Below are 12,289 nucleotides of genomic sequence, written 5' to 3' on the forward strand. Positions count from 1 at the left end.
AAATTACTGAAAATTTACTTGAAATTGACTGAGAAAATTAAATTTCATCATCTATAGCTGTATTTCTTTAACTGAAAATGCAGGAAGGAGTTACACGCGCGTTTACATGTTAATTTTAGTTTTCAGTAGCAAGGCTAAAGCTCTTGAGCGCTACCGTAATTCGAGCTTTTTCTATCGCGTTTCCTTTTTAGGAGGTGCCTTCGCAAATTTTTTTAATGGATCCCGTTTCCTCGCTTATAAAGCGAAGCTCGTAGAGATATAGCCGGAGTGCATTCAGCGACGCTTAATAACGGGGCCAGCTTTGCACGCGCGGACGGAGCACGTGAGGGTGAGCATTTCGAAAAATATGGATGAGGCGCGCCCCGTGCACCGTTGGACGCTGTTTAAACAGTGGCCGACGCTATTTGCATGTAATTACCGCGTCGACGATTTAACATTAGCAACGCTGCATTTATACAGCGCCGCCGTTGCGCCGTCCGTCACGCTTCGCTCGCGTCTCGCTTCGCGTCCCGCTTCGTCGCGGACTTGTGCATCCTGGACTATTTGAAGTGTCTATCACGTCAAAAGTCTATCGCGGACATATGACTAAATATGCAACAGTGTACATTATCGGGAAATACTGCAGGAGCGTAATAAATTCATATCTGTTTAAAATTAGGATTTTTGGAAAAAAATTTATAACTGCTTAATTTATCTGTAAGAAACAAGCGTAAAAATTATTTATTTGAGAAAGAGATAATTTTACATTTATATTTAGTTGAAGAGGCTGATCTGGGCCTATTAATTTATTTAATATTTTTACTGTATTATTTATATTTTAAATATCTACAGTATTAATATTAATATAACAATTTTATTTAATTACAGAAATATAAATTAAAAGTTGAAAAACTTTGAATATGTGACGTTACACCATTTTGTGAACTATATTCTTTTTGACTAATATTTAACTTTAGGGTTTCTAGAGAGCCCCTCATCGGTGATTATCGTCGGTGATTTTCCGGCACGATAAGCCTGTTTGAAATTCCCGTCTCGCCGGCGTAAGTTCTCGTCGAACGTCGAGCGTGGAGGGAAGCGTCTCGATAAACTCGCCTCGTTATTGATTTATTTGGGTGCTTAATATGTATTACCGGCGTTATTCCGGGGTCGACTCGCGTGATGCGGCGCGGCGCGGTGCCGCGCCGCAGCGCGATAATCCCCGTTCCGGGCAAGGAGTTACGATCCCGGGGGCTCGTCGTTAAGCGAATTGCGCGGACTGCAGTTGGCCGCCACTGCAATTCCGACCGATCAATTTTGCCGAGGAACCGCTCTCAATTCTCTCTTTCTAACCCCGCTCGTCCGACACGAGCTCACGACAAGATAGGTCTCTTGGACACGATCGCGCGGGTCTGTCGCTAATTTTAAGCGGCTCGTACAATTGGTTGAACCGCGGCGCGAACCGCGAATCCGCTCATTGACCGGCGCAGCTGTTATAAGAATCTCAATGGGACGAGCGACGCCGGCAGGTGTGACCCTTTCATTCTCCTTCGCCGTCCCTTTCTCTACCTCTTGTCCACTCTACCCTCTTCGTGTGTACTTCGTCTATTTTCCGCCGTTGATCCGCGGCAAGCTCGTTACTTCGTTCGAACCGTCGTATTTATAACTCGAGAGAATGATGTACGGGGACATCGGCGACCGTCCCGAGAAAGCCACCCGAGGTCAACGACGACCCCGTGGATGGATGAACGACCGACGGCGAGAGAAATCGCTGTCTGGATATTGGACACAATCATGAATCTTGAGAGAGCCGAAACCTTCATTCGTTTTAAAACACTCTTAAACCTTATTTGATTTTTATCATATCTGAAAGTTTTGTATTAAGGCGTTTTTTTTAAGACTAAAATTTATGAAAATTTTGATTTCATGATTTCATTCTTTAATCATGATTTCTCATGATTAAAGAACAATATTGAAATGTAAGCATGGAAAGAACGATTTTGCTGAAAGGTCAAAAAATTTGGATTGAAAATAATTTTGTTGAAAACTCAAAAATGATGAATATTAATTGCTGTAAAATGTTTTTTTGATATTCTAGTAATCAGTTTGACTTTTTAACAAAATTATTTTGAGGAATTATTTTCAGATCTGTATCCAGCAATATTTTTAAACTTTCCAGTAAAATCATTTTTTTCGTAAGTGAAACACAGAATTATATAATACATATACATACACAATTAGTATATTTTATTCTTACTCACTCTTGCCGTTTCTTTTTAAGTGAATTATTCAATTAGCGAGAATGTGCGAGCCAGCCACACGTGCGATGGGAACGCGAAGCCATATCACTATCAGCCCGATCTTTATATTTATCGCTGTTCAGCGACATTCTTTAACGATGTGGCCGCGCCGCGGCACGGCGCGAAATAGCTCAGGCTTCGATCCCGTACACCGTCGCGATTTCCATTCCGATCGCGCAGATGGTACCGCTGAATTTCCGGCAAATTACACGCCGTAGATCTGCCGCGGTCGACACTGTCTACAAGCTCGTCCGAAATTGGCAATACGTTTCGCCCCCCATCCGATTGAGTACTTTCGGCGGACACTTCCGCCGAGCGCTCGACCCGGTCTCTCTGCACGGTCTGGAGAGCTGCGCCCTCGCTCTCTCTTCTTCTCCGATATTTTCGCAGATCGAAGTTTCCGCGGGAGCCATGTGTGCGGAAGGCAGATATGATATTACGGGAATTTAATTAGCCCGAACTCGGTGAGTCTGCGATATCGTTCGCGGAGCGATCGGCGCCCGAGGAGCGATTGTTCGAGGATTAGCGCGGGCTCCCCTGCCATTAATTGAAATTCATTGTTATTCTCCGAACTGGCTCTGGATAATGGTATTTTTCAAGACTAAGAAAGTGCTCTTGAGAGAAGAAGAGAAGGAGACTCTTGTCTTCCCAAGATTTTTACTGTTAAAAGATGAAAGAATTGCAAAATTGCAAGAATTGTGAAATAGAGAGTTGTGAAATAATGACGTTTAGCTTTTATTTAGAGAATTATGTATGGATTTATTACAATTGCAATATTTCGAATCAATTCTAATTGTATTTTATTAATATATATGTAACATATTTTTCAATAGTTTTATTATTAAAATGCAGTTTTATCAACTGAGTCTCAAAAGTTTCGTTTACAAAAAGTACAATACCACACGTGTGTCAAGAATTTTATCATTTTGTCACGTTAATTGTAAACAATTAGATTATAAATTCATTAAAAAGTTCTTTATTTAGTTTAAGAAAAGACGGGTTTAATGGAAATAAGAGGTTAAAAAATTCTTTACACTTAACATGTAGCATTTCAATTAAAAGATTTTTGTGGCTAAATCTAATTCCGTTGATTACATTCGTCGGCGGTTGATTAAATAAAGGTTGCACGATGTTCTTTGTGTACTACTTTTGAGTACCATTCGTACTTAAGTACTATTCCGGAAAGCGTATTTTAAGCGAGATACGAGAGTGCAACGTGATAAACCGAGTACCATCTCCTTCTCTTGGCGCTCCTAGAATACTCATGGCGGAGGCCATCAATAAATCAAGCTGGAATTCGCGTATTAAGTGAAACCGAGTTCAAGCGTTGCAGCAGGTTCACTGCAATTAAGTCGCGCACTTATCAGAGTGCTAAGTTAGAGTGCTCGCCTAACTAGGAGACCGCTGAGGAAGGGAATGGAATGGAGCGAACAAGAAGAACAGACGCAAAGATGCGTCGAGGAGTAAGGAATTATTTTTACTGACGTATTCGTGACATGGAATTTTGCCAAATGCGCTAAATCGGAAATTTCTAATTCAATGTGTCCTCAAGTTAAGTATTTATTGAAATTCAATTTTGATATTGAATTGTTATTTTCTACTTTATCTCGATTTTTCTTTCACGGAGTATTAATTTGAATCTCAGTTGCCAAGAGATGTAATGTTGGAAATGAAAAGTACTGCAGTATGTCCAATAAAATCCTCATTGAAATTTTATCGTCAGAGTGATTCTAATTTGATTAAAGAAACCGGCTAGAAGAAAAAGGAAAGACTTTTTTCTTGAAAATAAAATTCTTGAAGGAAAGGGAAAAAAACTTCTTTATTTGAAACATTTTATCAAAGAACTTTTTCAATTTCTGATTTTTATCTTTGCAAATGCAGTGTAACAATAGTTTCGAAAGTACACAATTATAAGTGCCTCTTCACATCCTTGTATTTGAAGTTCAATGAAAGACGATTGCGGGCTGACAGGTGTAATCCGTCTAACCGGCATCACGCGGAAGTAAGGAATGATGGTCCAGAATAACTCCAGGCCACGTTTCATCGTCAAGAAACCTTATCGCGATTCGGGTAGCAACGACGTGACGATTGGTCCAGAGCCAAGAACGACGACCTCTTGCCGAAGTATATATCCAAATGAGAACTGGGGAGACCTAATGTCGGGACATACCGAAAATTAATACTCCAAACGTTCCACCAGATTCTCCATAGATTATTCACTTTACTTTTCGCGCCCCGTCTCTCTCTTCCTCTTTCCCGAGATACGACATTAATGTATGTTATATCGCAACTGGATTCTGTGTAGCATCAGATTGCCTGCGGAATGTCGACATTGTATTAATTTCACGTAATTCGTAGAATATTACGTGTCTTTAATTGAAATAACTTTAGAGAAACTCAGTCTCTTCAATGTTTCTAATAAATAACTGTTCTCATAACGGATTTCACAATACACTGGAACAGAATAGAAGAAAATTTGTAGAACGGAAAGTTTAAAAAATATAAAAGAGATAATAAATTTGAAAAAATCTATTATTAAGGAAGAAATAATGAGGTAACGTAATAATGGAAAAATATAATAAGCAGCATATAGGATAACAACTTTGCAACTTTTTTAAATATTAGAATATTTAATAAAAATTAAATAAATAGAAACTGTTTAAGAATTTCCACAGTATGTAGACAAGTTTTCCTACATTATTATTATTCTCGTATTTGTCTGATTAATAGAAATGATACAATTTTGGAGAAGGTACACGAAAAGAACGATTTTGTTAGGTCTAAAAATTTTGCTGGATACAGATCTGAAAATAATTTTATTGAAAACTCAAAAATGATGAACATTGCTGTAAAATATTTTGATATTCTAGCAATCATTTTAAATTTTCGACAAAATTATTTTGATGGTCCAACAAAATTACTTTCAAATCTGTATCCAGCAAAATTGTTCTTTCCGTGTATTTCTACAAAAGATTTACATTTTGATAAGAAATTTTGCTAAGCTAAAATGCATAAAAATATCTTCCGCGAATAAATACGACATAATACAACAATGATGATAACTTGTTTCTTAGTCGAAACTAATTAAAGGATGAAATCATATGTTGCCGGAAGTAAACTTGTGAGCCTCGCATTTTTAAGACCGACATGCGCATCGCGTTTCTTCGATAGTAAGTTAATGGAACTGGCATGAATGGGAATAGCTGTTGAGCGAAGTTAAACGAAGGAGGCAGAGAGCGGCTCTTACCGTCCCGACAGGTCTAACGCCATTAACGCCCAAGCAGCGAATTATGCCGGATTTGCGCCGCTATCGTAAGATTTCTCGAAAGTATCTCTAGTCCGCTTGACTTTGGCGTGCAGCGTAGCTCGCGTTTAACGTTAATGGAACCCGAACGCCCATTTAAAATACATTTATCAGCGGGCGGTGGATGGCAGAGCGACGGAGCTACGTGAACTCACGAATATCCGCGCGAGTATATATATGGCTCGTTGTGAGTACCGAGTTTATCAGTTTACGTATTTTTATTAATTATTATTCCCTCTTACTTTGAAACGCGAATAAGTTACGAGAATTGTACGTGCGATATTTACGGTGCGAAAGATGTGCAATTGAAAGAAAGTGATAGTGACGTTTAGACGACAGGCTATAAATAATAATGTTTCCAAGTTTAGATTAACTATTTTCGCTTGTAACGAAGGTATTTACGATACTCTCATTAGCGACTTCCCCTTCGAGATGACCATGTTACCGATCCCTCACGCGGAGAATAAATTTAACTCAACATTGCTGTCAGTTTCGATAATATCGTTGGAAGTCATCCAAATTTAAGCGCGCCGAGTTCCGCTCTCAAATTATTTTGGTTGACGGGAACGTCACAGAGTCTTTGTGCTTTGAACTTCGTTTTAAGTTTTGAAAGGCGGAAATGGATTACGCGGAAGCTAAGATATGAAGAGACATTTTTGACCCTTCGTATCTCTTTCGAAGTATGATATTACTTTCAAACTGGGCAACTGGGGCATCCGTTCTCGCTCTTCTCTCTGGAAGAGTGCGAGAAAATTCCGAGAAAGAATATCTAATTGATGGAAGAAATGAAAATTATTAGCGTTAAATTAAATTGAAAAATTTTGGAGTATAAGAATCAAATGTAAATTCCATGTTAAAATTTTATGAAAGAGATTTATTATAACGGAAATGCAATTCTTCAAAGTATGAAATTTTCTTTGTTATACAGGCAAATTTTTGTGAATAATATTAATAATAGAATATATAAATTTTTCTCATTTTGAATAAATTATATTTAAAAAAACCTACAAGGAAAATGTGTTTTTACTTGTTTGGAATTTTTATACCGTCTTTGAATACAAAGAAAATGTGATAATAACGCTCTTATTGGTCGTTTGATCCAACACGATGGAAAAGTATCTCGAACGCTCCTGCCGTGCAAATAGAGAAGACAAAACGATTGGAAGGAAGGAAAATGCTAAGCTGCCGGTCCCGTTTGGACCACTACGGGAAGGTCAAAAAGCAATTCTGGTCACGTATCTCCGCAGGATTAGGTTCCGCTCTCGCGAAATGGCAAACCGCGTTTTGTCCCGCTCCAGAATTTACACCATGCGATTCTTTCGCGCGACGATACCGAAATCCAAAGTTACTCCTCGCTCTTTTCTCTGACATTCATTGCGCCGGCAATTGTTTTAAAAGCGGATCCCCGTAATGGGAACGATCGCCGTGGCTTAGGAAACGAATTCAGAGTCGGGGAAGCGATTAAACCGGGCGATGTGCGACCGTTACTAGGGCGAGATAGTGATTTTATATTGCATCTTATTGCGTACGTTGCTGTGTGCGTTGTATTGCATTTGACGTATTTTATCCAATTCTTATTCTTTGATGTCAAACCCTTTTGCGTAAAGTAATTGAAATGTTTACCAAGTTTTAAAAGTTTTGAAGAATTCGAGCGTGCGCTCCCGCAGAAGTTTTTTTTTCGGGGAAATTTTGTAGGGAGAAATAAAGGGACAAATAAATCTACGAAAACTATTCGTCTTATATTGAACAAAGGCGGGAAGTTTAGGGAAAAGAAAAGTACACTTTGTTTCCCAGCCATCGCTTTTTTGATCTTCACGTTATTAAAAATGGGGAAACTTCCGAAAACTATCTTAATTATCGTTTAACTGAACGTATACCTCTTGCAAGAAAAGACAGCAGGTTTCTCATCCTAATTTGCGATTAAACGTTTAAATTACGGGACTTTAGCTCGTCTCCCAAAGTCAATTTTATCCTTGTTGGTTTAACGCGATTGGTTTACGTAACTCATACGTCTCTTTCTCTCTCTTTCTTATTCTCTTTTTTTCTCGTTCTTGTTTAATTATTATGCCAGAATATAATATATATATTTTTTATTTATTATTTGTCGAAACAAACTTGAATTTCAGTTTTGATTTTAGTTGATTGAATAGTATAGTGTGACGTTTGCGAAATACTGACTCTCGAGATTTATCAGTTGCTGCGGCAGGCTGCAATCCGGCGGGTGAATTGCAGCCTAGCGCAAATATAAAGGGTCGCCTTTTAGTTTTAGCGACCCCCTCGAGTCTCGAAGGACTCGTTTCCACCGCCCTCGCGAGGAACTTACGACCCTCGTCGAAGGAACTTATTAAATTTCGTAGGGCGATTTTATTCCGCTTCCCGAACGCGGTTCCGATCCGCCCGTCGAGATAACGGCGGGATCTATGCGAGGAGTTTTTAAGTGACCGCGAGATTAAAACGTCCACCGCTGCATATTTTCCGCGAGATCTCGCGATGGCGGCGACGTAATTAAAAGGTATTCCGGGGGACTATACTTCGCCGTCCCTTTATCTCGCTGCCACGGTGTGAACGAACAATGGCTGTGACTTTGTCATACCGCAGTTTCCGCGGAGAATCTTCCTGAGAAAATAGATTCATTTGTTTACCGTAAAATAGTGTAGAATTTCATAGGTAACGCTATAAAGAACAAGATATTGTGCCGTGCCGCGCAACGTAATATTATATTTTAAGATAATCTTGAATGTTTTAAAAAAAGACATTAATTTATCATGTGTAATAGCTGAATATACAAAAGTTTTAGTCTTTTTCTTCAACGCTCTGGTACAATTATTTAAATAGTATTATATTTTGGTATCAATTAAATAAATTCCCGTTTTTTTTGCGTTTTTAAAGAATTAAAAAAACAGAAAAGTATATATTTACTGGACAAGTAAACCGGAAGATCATTTGCCGACCTTTAACATGACAACGTTATTCGTTTTTTGATATCCAGCAAATCATTTTTGTGCCGGAGAATTTTTCTACACGTGGCGTATTCACTTGGGGCCTTCGAACTATTGCATTTATTTCGATCGATGCAACGTTCCTTAACTGAAAAGCGCTTTCGAAATGTAACTAAGATACAAAAATATTTTTTTGTAAAAGAATCTGAAATTTACTTGAGAAAATCACAGAAAACAAAGACAGATATTTTGATGACTGAATATTATTACATATACCTATTATGGAACAAAAGCGAAAAAGACTAAAATTTTTGCATATATCCAATATTATGCAAAGATTATTGCATATTGCAGATTAGAATTTATTTTGATATATATTAGTTTATTTATTATTATGTAATTGTATATTTTATGCTCTACAAGATTTTTTTATTAAGATAATTTTGTATGCATTTGATATCATATATTATACGATATCATTTATTATATTATTATATTTAAATATAAATTTTATTAATATATACATGTTAACAAAAAATGTTTTTTTTTATTACATATTATTAATAATGCAATTTCTGTTTCAGGTAAGCAAAGAAAGTAAAATCTTGAGATACTGCGCCCGCACGTAAGTTTGAGTATTTCTTTAGTTGTAAAAATAATTAATATTAATCGAACCTTACAAAATAAATATAACGACAACGATAGAGTCGCAAAGAGGACAAGCGATTCTCTCCGTGGATCGCGTAATCGCATATTTAAGAGCGGAAGGTTGCCTCAGCAAGATGGCGTCTAACGCTTTATAAACATCGTAGCGAGGCGTGACGCGAAATAATTAATTCACCAAAGCGAACCGGCAGTACCGGGCAAGTTTGCCAAGCTGGAGAACCTGGTCCCTGAATCGTCGATCAGCGACCCAAGTCTCGCGAGCGGCTAATTAGGTATTATAATGGCGCTGAATCGGCACCGAGTCGTGGTTTTGAATAATTTCGTTCGAGGAATAAATCGAAGCGCAGAAGTTTACAAACGCCAAGCGTCAAGTGCCAAATTAAGAAACTTCTGCTCGTAATGGCCAGTAAGATGCTGTTATCGCCAATCGAAGTATTACACCAATGGTGGCGTGCCACTAAACTTGATTGTTACCAAGTGTTAGAGCAATCCGCTGTCAGGAATAGAGATCTCTATTTGTGATAAACCGAGAGGAGTTATGTAGAGAGCTACGTATAAATTCACACATTCATATATCTAATATATTATATTCTATATAAATTCTAGACTTTTTTTTTATAATTCATGGTTTGCAAATGTTCGGTTTATTTTTACAAATTTTAAAATTTCATATTCCATATATTTCATCGAAATCTATTTTCCATATATTCGCTTATTACTTACGTTTCATACATCTTACATCTTACAAATCCTCAAGTTCATGGATCCTATCTTTTACAAATTTTAGATTCCATAGGGCCTATATCTCACGGGTTCTATGTCTCACAAACTCTACATTTAGACTTTATGTTTCACAAATTCAAGCTCTTATAGGATCTACGTACCTCACAAATTTCAAATTTTATTGGTTCTATATTCAGCTTTTCCCCGATGCCGCGAGTTCGCACTCCATTCTTTTTTTCTTTATCTCTCCGCGAAGAATGAAATATCTGAGTCGTTTATATTCTTAACTAATTGCTTTCTTTTGCGGCTCGAAAAATCGCCCCCGATCGTTTCTCAATTCCCGTATCCCGGGGTGAACTCGCGAATTTCCTCTCGGCACGCGAATTTTCTGTATGCATCGTCTTCGCGGCGCGGCGCGGCGGCGCGCGGCGTGGGAGAGAAGGCGGGAAAGGCCGAAGGGAGTCAATACCTTTCCTTTCGGCGCGGACGGCGAGGGAGATGGGGGGAGGTAGATTTATAAGAAGGAACTCAGGTCGAAATCTCATGCAAATCAATGCAGGCCGACGGGGATGTGGAGCGGCGAAGCGAAGAGAAGGGGGTGTTGTCGATCGTTCTTCGTAGATACACGTAGATACGCCGTGCAGCGTGAAGAACGAGGAAGAGAGAGAGAGAGAGAGAGAGAGAGAGAGAGAGGGAGGGGGGTAGGGGGGAAGAGAGGCAGAGAGAGTGAGAGAGCCCGAGTTAGAGGAGGCGGAGAGGGTTGGAACGTAGGTGTGTGACTGTATTATATATCCCCTATCGCTGGTTTATGCAGCCATAAATAGCGTTTATACGCTCGGTAAAGTATTCCCGAAGCAGCGGCGGGCCCCGGCCTTCCGCCTATCCGCTATCTATTCTATTATGCCCCGACATAGTACCTAACTACATCTACCCCGACGCCACCGAGCGCGCTGCTCCCGTGCTTCTCACACATATCCGCCATTCCCATTCCTTTTTCCGTCGCGCCCTCCGCGAGCTCTCTGCCGCCTCGCGAATTCCGTCTTTCGAATTCTCGTGTCGCGGGAATCCCCCGCTCGATATATACACCCGTCGCACCCGATCCACCATCAGGAGGTTGCACCCCCTCCCTTCCGAGGTTATCGCTATATTTGGAGAATAGACGCCGCTCTTATCCGGCCGTGACTTCGACTCGCGACTCGCGGCGATTTGTCAGCGGGATTCGCGGACGTTCCTCGAAATTCTCGAGAACGGCTGGCTGGCATTGCGTTGAGTTTTCGGGGAGATGCCAGATGAACTCTGAAATATGTTTATTTTTACTGTTTATTCCCACACTGGGAATAATATATTTTTTTTATTATCAGATATTTTCTTAGATTAGGTACAACAATTTCATACACAATGATTTTCTAATACTTAAATTATAAATGGAAGCATAATTTAAGAAATTTATATTGTCTTCTTCTTAATTATTAAAGGCATTATCAAGATATTAATTTTGAATGATAAGCATTTAAAATATATAATCTATTTATTAAATAATGTCTCCAAATTATCGATTATTGCTAATAGGGGAATTTACTATTTTTTACTATGTCCTGCGTTTTCTTTTTTTAATATTTGGTTTTTTTTCAATAATCTATACGGAAAGAACAATTTGCTGGATACAGATCTGAAAATAATTCTTGTTGGACCATCAAAATAATTGGAAAGTCAAACTGATTGCTAGAATATCAAAATGTTTTATAGCAATATTTATCATTTTCAAGTTTCTAACAAAATTATTTTTAAATCCTTTTTGTGTAAAATTTTAAAATCTAAACTTTTAGCTATATACCTACACAACAAAATCGTTATGCAATTCTTTGATTCAATTTGCCCAAAGTCAAATTCAAGTTTCGTTTACTGTAACTATTATTTGTAATTATTTGGAAAAATAAGGCGTCCTTATTAAAGTCACATAAGCGTGCGAAGTTTCTTAAAAGAGGCTACTGGGCGAAGAAGGCGGGGAACGATAGGCGAAGGAAGTGGGATTGCTGCGAGACACGCGGCTTGGCGTGTGCTTAGAGCCGAAGCCGGGTTGCGTTAACTCTCCGAGTACACCAGGTTGGGTTTATTGGGCTCTGAATACTCAACCTACCTCGCACCCTCTGCAGCTGGTGCGCGCTGGATGTGTAACGTATTCGATCTAATGCATTCTCGCAATAAACTTTATTACCATGTTGCTTGCGTGGCTGTGCTGCTGCTTCTATGCATCGCGAGCTTCAACAACACCGATATGCATGCGTCGATCCGGTATGGGTGGGCGCCTGCCTTAGTCTTGGCCGGAACTTGCAAGCCGATGCTATCACGGATGTTGCGCGCCAATGGAAACGGCCCTTCGT

General features: G+C 39.1%; 1 protein-coding gene and 1 long non-coding RNA gene across 3 annotated transcripts in view; one reads left to right on the forward strand and one right to left on the reverse strand.

The window, feature by feature from the left end:
- Positions 1-12,289, forward strand: part of LOC105455683 (RNA-binding protein Musashi homolog Rbp6) — a 645,795-nt gene that overhangs the window by 211,269 nt on the left and 422,237 nt on the right. The window lies entirely within an intron of this gene.
- LOC105455684 lies at positions 4,100-7,732 on the reverse strand. 2 transcript variants are annotated; one of them, XR_975145.1, is made up of 5 exons: positions 7,458-7,732; positions 6,608-6,710; positions 5,524-6,349; positions 4,502-4,592; positions 4,100-4,429 (listed from the first exon to the last, which is right to left on the reverse strand). It is a non-coding gene; the product is annotated as an uncharacterized LOC105455684 (long non-coding RNA). The 2 variants fall into 2 exon arrangements; XR_975146.1 differs by lacking the exon at positions 7,458-7,732 and having other exon boundaries at positions 6,660-6,947.

The sequence above is a fragment of the Wasmannia auropunctata genome, unplaced genomic scaffold (assembly GCF_000956235.1).
Source record: "Wasmannia auropunctata unplaced genomic scaffold, wasmannia.A_1.0 LD335888.1, whole genome shotgun sequence".
Classification (NCBI taxonomy): domain Eukaryota; kingdom Metazoa; phylum Arthropoda; class Insecta; order Hymenoptera; family Formicidae; genus Wasmannia; species Wasmannia auropunctata.